This window comes from Octopus sinensis, linkage group LG7, assembly GCF_006345805.1.
Source record: "Octopus sinensis linkage group LG7, ASM634580v1, whole genome shotgun sequence".
In the NCBI taxonomy this organism is placed as follows: Eukaryota; Metazoa; Mollusca; class Cephalopoda; order Octopoda; family Octopodidae; genus Octopus; species Octopus sinensis.
Genome location: NC_043003.1, coordinates 13788099 through 13795598, shown reverse-complemented (window position 1 = coordinate 13795598; position 7500 = coordinate 13788099). Strand labels below are relative to the sequence as shown.

Here is a 7500-nt window from a genome sequence, read left to right as displayed (position 1 = left end):
TATTCCCCTGGTATATCTCTCTCTCTCTATCGTTTGAAATAAATAATAACATTGATGTGATCAATGTTTCCTTTTTCTTATTTTACGAACAATTAGTTAACGTGGATTTTGTATAATATGAGTAATAATAATAACAATAACAACAATAATAACTGGTGAGATTATAAAATGTACCATCTACTATCCACAAACCGAACCATCCATTCATCTATGATTAGCGGCCAGGCGACGACTGACTAGTTTTGTGTCAAAAATTATAAAATTAACCAACGAGTTCATTAAGAACCTCTGTATCCAAATGTGATTTTTTCCCCCCACTTTCGTCATTAAAAGTGAAGACACTCAAGCATTTTTATATTATCACAATATGATTATGTATTAAAGTGTAGTGAGCTTTTCTGTTGTTCCACGGATTTAAACGGATTAACTGTCATCGTCTCTGTGGAAGCTTCTTTTTTTGTGTGTGTGTGTATATGTCTCTCTCTTTCTATCTCTCTCAGGGTTTGGGATTTTTTGTTGTTGGTTTTTCCTTCTCCCTATAACGAAATACTTTCGGTCCGTGTGATGTGTGTTCTTCTTCTTCACAATAACAAACAGCATGCTTTCTCTGTTTATAAAAAGAAAGCGAAAAGAGACAATTTTTAGAACTAACGCTTTTTAGAAAGCAGGTTCTTCTTCTGTTCTACTTCGAAGCGCTTCTACTTTCAGGTGCACGTCAATACAACATACACACATTTCTTCCACTCTCTCTCTATCTATCTAAATATAAATCTATAAATAAATATATATATATATACACATACAAAGACATATATATACACACACACACACACACATATATATCATACACACGCGCACATTTGCTCTCTCTCTCACACACACACACCGAGAGACATGCTTTGTGTGTGTGTGTTTTCACATACTCATTCGCCCGCGGCTCCGTTTGTAAATTCTCAGTCCTACTTCCAACTGGCACAAATATATATATATGAAGAGAAGCCTTGGTCTATCTATCCTTTATAGAGTGAGAGACACTTAAAGGTAGGGATGGTGGTGAACTTTAACTATGTTCCTATCTGTTATATACTTATTTGTATCCTCGTTTCTTATCTGGCTTATTTTTCCCAAACTATACATTTTTATTTATACACTCACACACTACACAAACTCACACATACCTAATAAATAAAGACGACATTATTATTATATACAAGTTGGTTTATTTTAAAAGAATTTCAAAAGGAATGGTTGATTTTTTTTTATTTTTAATTGATAAACCCTCGTTTTTACCAGGTGCCTTCATCATTTTTTTTCTAAGCTTTCTCCTCACCTTTCTTTAATAATGTACCCTGCATTATGAAGGCAGTAAAATGTCACACGCTCTGTGCGGGAAGATATTGTATTGTGTGGGCCAGGTCAACTCTGTATTTAAGGTGTACCTCCACCGACACACACACAGGTCCATTCATACCGCGTACACCTTCATGTATCCAGCATTCTCTGGCTTCACCCGTCTCCACCCTGCTCCTGTTTATCTGAATATAGTAAGTTCGTTAGACAACCTCTAGCTGCAAACCTAACTTGTATTCATTCTTTACTTCAGAAATAGCCCTCCTTCTTCTTCTCCTCCTTCTTGTTCTTCTTCAGCTGGTGTCTCATAAACAAACAAAAATTACTGGCATTGTTACCGTGAGGGAATATTTTTGTTCAGCAATCTTGTTATTTGCGTGTGTATGTATATATATATAGCATTTGGCAAAATTGGTAGAGCGCTGGACAATAGACGTCGCGTTATTAGTTACGTCCCCTTACGGTCTGCGATCGAATCCAGTCGGAGACAACATCGCTTTCATCCTTCTCGGGATCGATTTAATTGATTGTTCCTTCCAGGAAATTTGTGGCTTTGTGCCAATATCAGAAATTATTATCGGCAGAAACGTTTGAGTGCCAAAATGAAAAGGAGCCTTCCGGCATTTAGTTATGCCCCTTTTTGTTCCGAGTTCAAAACCTACCTTTCGTTTCTTCATGTCCGATAATATATATATATATATATACCTGTCAAGTATTGTGGTAGATTTAATCGACGAAGCTCACCTAGATTTTCTGGCCTCGTGCCAATGTTAGGAATTAATATTGCTATTAGCACCTTCTGCTATTTCTTTCTTGTATTACATCTGTTTTTTTTAGAGACTTCCTGAAACGTGCTTGTTTATTATTTTCGAGTGTTATACTCAGTTGCTTACTCGCTTTCTCCACTCTGTTTAAACTTCAAAAGAACATTCTTTAAACACAATTTTTAAGTACTCAAAAAAAAAAAAAAATTAAATAAATTACAAAAAAAAAAAAAAAAAAAAAAAAAAAACTACCCCAAAAAACCAGCCAGTTATTTTTGCTTTAGAAATTCAAACCACAAAACATAGGTGACTTGAATTGATTCGCACCCAGCATTTCTGACTGACTTACTCGAGTGAATTGATAGTTAGTTGTAAGTAGGGTATCTACCCTGGTGACGAACCGGCTTCAAACAATTCGTTAAAATATGTCAGAAATGCCAGAGTGTGGGTGGTGGGTGAACAACAATGAATGATAAACCCATTTGAAAATATCTTACTGCTTAGGTAAATTTCATAACTTCTGCTTTTTAAATTTGTTTATTAATCATGTAATATATATGTGTGTGTGTGTATATATATATATATATAATGAATTGTTTGTGTGTGTATGTATATATATATATATATATATGTATGTATGTGTTGTGTGTATATAATGAATTGTTTGTGTGTGTATGTATATATATATATATGTATGTATGTGTTGTGTGTATATAATGAATTGTTTGTGTGTGTGTATATATATATATAATATATATATATATATATATATATATATGTATGTGTTGTGTGTATATAATGAATTGTTTGTGTTTGTGTGTATATATATAATAGCACAAAAAGTTTAATCTTTAAATAATCTCGGGCCGACCGAAACCCTGTGAGTTGGTTTGGTAGGCGGAAATATGTTTTTGAGTTTATTCCCACCAGTATCGCTTCAGAGCTGGTATTTATTGGTTTGTCTAAGTCCTCCATAACTTAGCGGATCGATAAAAGTGTGCAGTAGAATAAGTATCAGTTATAAAAATAAAATAAAAAAAAGTACAATAAAAATCCCTCAAAGCAGTGCCCCAGAACGGCCGCAGTTCAATGACTGAAACACGTAAAAGGTCCAACAAAATGTATTTTGTGAGGTTAACGAATACAGGTTAGGCTTTTTATTTTTTTTTTATTCACTCTTAAAACTTTTGAGTTTTATTCCAAGTGGCCGGACATAGCTTGTTTTGAACCTGCCACCCACAGGAATACACGTCAATGAATTATTTCAATAAAAACAAACACTTAATTTAAGGCGGAAATTCTCTCTTTCTATTTATTTATAAACTCCCTGGAGTAATGAATGGGTTTGAGTTTATACCAATACAAAAGCTTAAAGCTGTTGTTTTCAAGTTAATCTTTCAGCGCCCAAGTCATAGGTGAGGTTTTGATTAAACTGGATAGAGAGAGAGAGAGAGGGACAGAGCTGATGTATGTATGTATGAATTCAACAATTAGCCAGAGATAATGGGTTAATTACAAATCTGTACAGTGTATGAAACTTGATTTCTATTCTGCTTTCACACAATCGGGGTGCAATTAAAACTTGTTGCTTACTGTTTGAGGAAAATGAGACAGGGGTGGGGACAAGTGTGTGTGTGTGTGTGTAATTGGCTTTTGCTATAAATATATATTCTGTATAGAAATACATAAGCAGGTGTATATAAACATACACGTGTGTGTGTGTGTATATATATATATGTTACTACTCCAACCAGACCGTCAGATATGGTTACACACCACTGGTCACAATGCTCCTATTCCTCTTCACACCTGATCAGGCAGGTGGGCCAACATGCCCCCTGAACAAAATGCCAATTCATCTCAAAGAGTTACTCATCAGGAGCTGAGCGGAGGTGCACCAACATGAAATGGAAGTGTTTTGCTTAAGAACACGGCACAGTGGCAGTTTGGGAATCTAAACCTTACTCTTGAAGTTGCCAGTGCAAAGCCCTAGTCACCAGACCACACCGCGCACCTTCACACCCGCCCATCCATGCATATATACAAGAGGGTGCTGAGAAGTTCTTGACTTTAAGGACATCCCAAAAAGTCTGGTTGCACACCTGACCTGAATTTTTTTTTTTTTTTTTTATGTTACAGGGGTCAAAAAAAAAGAACTGAAGGACCACTGCAATAAGTGTGAATCTGAGAAGGGAATATGATGGATAAAAATCATAGTTTACTAATCCTCCTGTATTTTCTTTTACCCCAAACCAGAAACTTTTCAGCTTCCCCTTGTGTGTTTATGTATATATATATATATTATATATATATACATATATATATATATATATATATGTATATTATGTGTACACAGTTAAAATTGTGCCGGAAAAAATACTTTACTGAATGGTTTTATACTAACTCTATGAACTTACAACTTGCCAGAGAAAGTTACTATAAATGTACAAAGTTCTTCTTTCTTAATGGACTTAATTTCCTAGTTCTCATTTCTGTGTTGTTTAATGGTTATTTCCTCGGGATGGGCGATTTGAGGGTATAATCGTACATGAAAGGATACACATAAGTGGAAGCCTGGCTGTGTAATTAAGAAGCACACTTCTTAATCATATGGTCTGGGTTCAGTCCCACCGCCCCTCTGGCCCCAGGTTGACCATTATCTTGTGAGTAAATTTGGCAGGTGAAACTGTGCAGAAGAAACCTATCATGCATCCATGTCTGTGTGTGTGTGTGTGTGTATTTGGGGGTGGACATCTTTGTGTTAGTCTCTCCACGATTGACTACTGACATTAGCGGGTTCGGCAAAGCAAGACCAACAGAAATAAACCCTAGATTTGATTTGATTGGGGCTAAGCCCTTTTCAGGGTACCTCAACATGGGGCTGCAGTCCAATGACTGAAAGAAAAGAATAAGAAAATATCTTTGTCTCTTTCTGTTTATATATATATATATATATATATTTATTCACATGCAGTTAAATATATGTCCGGTCATAGTGACCAATGGTTTCACATCCACAGAGAACTCAGCTTTATGGATGTGAAACCTTTGGTCACTCTATGACCAGGCATATTTTTAACTGCTTGTAAATACTTTACTGCTCTATCCTTTAATGCATAGGTTCTCAAAATTGGGCGCTACTGCCCCTTGGTGGGCATTGAGACGGTCCAGGTGGGCACTGGTGCCTAAGGGGGCGGTAGAGAAAAAGGAGGCGTTGAGAGGAAGGCAGTAGATTGGGGAACGCTATGTGAAGTGGGGGCACTGAGGGTATTAAGTGGCCATGAGGTGGGTGGCACGGTGGCCCAAAATGCTTTCAAGTGTGCTTTGTTTTCGAATAAATGATCCACTGAGGATATATATATATATATATATATATTGCTATTATGTTTAACTGTCATATGTCCAAATTTGGTCAAATGTGCTTTTTTTCTTTTCAATATTTATTTTAGCTTTTGGTCAAATTATCATATCTCCAGCTAATTCGGATGCCAAGATATCAAAAATTGTCAAAGTGTAGTACAATGGTTTTGCTATGGAATAGTGAAACTATTTTTTTCATTTACTGAAAAAGCAACCTTTTGGACTTACGACACTTTAGCGTAATAGCAATGATTATATTTATATGTAATATGAGAAATTGAGATAAAACAAGTTTTTAATCATTGGTTCCTATGTATGTTTTACCATTGTGGTTGCTTTGGAAACCTTGGATGTTCCAAGTGTAATTGGATGTTCAACCACAATGGATCATCAAGGAAACACTTTATTACATTATGTTACAGAAAACTAATGTCTGTATGGAGCTAATATAATCTACGTGCAGCTCCAAACTGAAGTTTAACAGTCACATCTATTTGTGCACTCAATACATTACATATGTTTACATACTTGCATACACATAAATACTTACATGCATATATCACTCTTTTTTTCTTTCTCTCTTTCTTCACTGTTTTCTTCCTTCCATCCCTTTTTGTCGAAGAGCATAGGCTCGAAATGTTAAGACTTTTCCATTTTCCCCAAGCATCAAAATAATACACCTGCTTATTGTTCTCTTACCTATTTTTTGTTTTCTGCATATATGAACCAAACACACACATATGTATGTATATATATACATACATATATATATATATATATGTATGTGTGTGTGTGTGTATATATATATATATATTGTCAATTACACAAACTTAGTTTATATGTTTTGTTTAAATACCCTATTTGCTGCGGGATAACATCTGGGGAAAGCTCCCTGTACAATACTGAGTGACCCAGACCAAGCAAGAAAACTTGCCTCGAAATGATCAAAAGTGGTAGATACAGATATTTTGCCATTATTGTAGCCTACCAATACCATGTACTTGGATCACTTCGAAACAAAATGAATTGCTGGCCTGGAACTTATAGACAAATAGTGAACTCTATATGCTGATGTGCTCTGATGTAGCACATGCTTAAGGAAATTAAATTATGAATTAAAAACAGTTCTAGTAATGTAAACATTATATATATATATATTTTTTTCCTTTGTCTTCCCTTCTCTGGATCTTTCCTTCTCCTATGTTTCCGAAGAAGAGCTCCGCTCAAAACGTCTTTCCTTCTTTCCTGAGCGTCCAATAATACTATATTTGTTCCACATCCTCGCGTTGTGTTTTTTTGTGCTTTCATGTTTGAATTAACTTTATATATATATATATATATATGTGGTAAGGCAATTCGTTGCTAAACCCTTTATTGCTTAGTATATATATATATATATATATATATATCCCTTTATACTGTTCTGTATCACTCCCTTTCCAAAATAAGTTCTTATATAATGAACTCTACTAATTCCTTCAATTGAAGCTCTTAACTCGTCTCTGATGATGGGATATCTTTTATATCCCTGAAACAGCTGTAAGACCCCTTTTCTCTTTATAAATGTCCTAGAAATATCACATTGCCTTGGGCTTATCTTATTTTATTTAACACACACACACACATGTTTAGTTGTTAATAATGAATGAACGGAATTTGTAAAATAATTTTGGTTAATGATAGCTGTTGATAATAGGCGCAGGCATAGCTGAGTAGTAAGAATTCCGCTATCCAACCACATGGTTCCTGGTTCAGTCCTACCATGGAACTTCATGCATGTGTCTTCTACTATAGCGTTAGGCCAAACAAATCCTTGTGCAGTGGAAACTGAAAGAAGCCCATGTGTGTTGGTTTGTTTACCCCCCCCCCCATAACTTAGCAGATCAACAAAGAAACCGATAGAATAAATACCAGATTTAAAAACAAATTAAATTTAAAAAAACAGTGGATCTTTTCGATTTGAACGGCAGTTTTTTAAAATAATTTCCATGTAACTAAACATTTTTAAACTTCGTATGCTGGTAGA

The 7500-nt window shown here is 35.1% G+C and overlaps 1 protein-coding gene across 14 annotated transcripts in view; it reads left to right on the top strand.

Annotated features, from left to right (window-relative positions):
• LOC115213797 (B-cell CLL/lymphoma 9 protein) overlaps window positions 1-7500 on the top strand; it is a 765484-nt gene that overhangs the window by 491219 nt on the left and 266765 nt on the right. The window lies entirely within an intron of this gene.